Raw genomic sequence first — 689 nt, forward strand, 5'->3', positions numbered from 1 at the left:
TGCAGAGCCTGGGTCATAGCCTGGAGACTGTGTACAACCTCAATCACAGCTCACATCACTGTGCAGAGCCTGGATCACAGCCTGGAGACTGTGTACAACCTCAGTCACAGCTCACATCACCGTGCAGAGCCTGGATCACAGCTCGGGTCACCGTGCAGAGCCTGGGTCACAACCCGGGTCAACATGCAGAGCCTGGGTCACAGCTCAGGTCAACATGCAGAGCCTGGGTCATAGCCTGGAGACTGTGTACAACCTCAGTCACAGCTCACATCACCGTGCAGAGCCTGGGTCACAACTCATGTGACTGTGCAGAGCCTGGATCACAGCCTGGAGACTGTGTACAACCTCAGTCACAGCTCACATCACCATGCAGAGCCTGGATCACAGCTCAGGTCACTGTGCAGAGCCTAGATCACAGCATGGGTCACCGTGCAGAGCCTGGATCACAGCCTGGAGACTGTGTACAACCTCAGTCATGCTCAGGTCACCATGCAGAGCCTGGATCACAGCGTGGGTCACCGTGCAGAGCCTGGATCACAGCTCAGGTCATCGTGCAGAGCCTGCATCACGGCTCAGTGGCCGTGCAGAGCCTGGATTGTGATGAATTTTTCTCTGTCTCTCTCTGGTGTTGCTCTCTCCCTCATGGTCCACTGAGTTGGTGTATACTCTCTCCACCCTCCTGCATTCTC

Source organism: Leptonychotes weddellii, chromosome 7, assembly GCF_054177405.1.
Source record: "Leptonychotes weddellii isolate Sample4059 chromosome 7, ASM5417740v2, whole genome shotgun sequence".
NCBI lineage: Eukaryota > Metazoa > Chordata > Mammalia > Carnivora > Phocidae > Leptonychotes > Leptonychotes weddellii.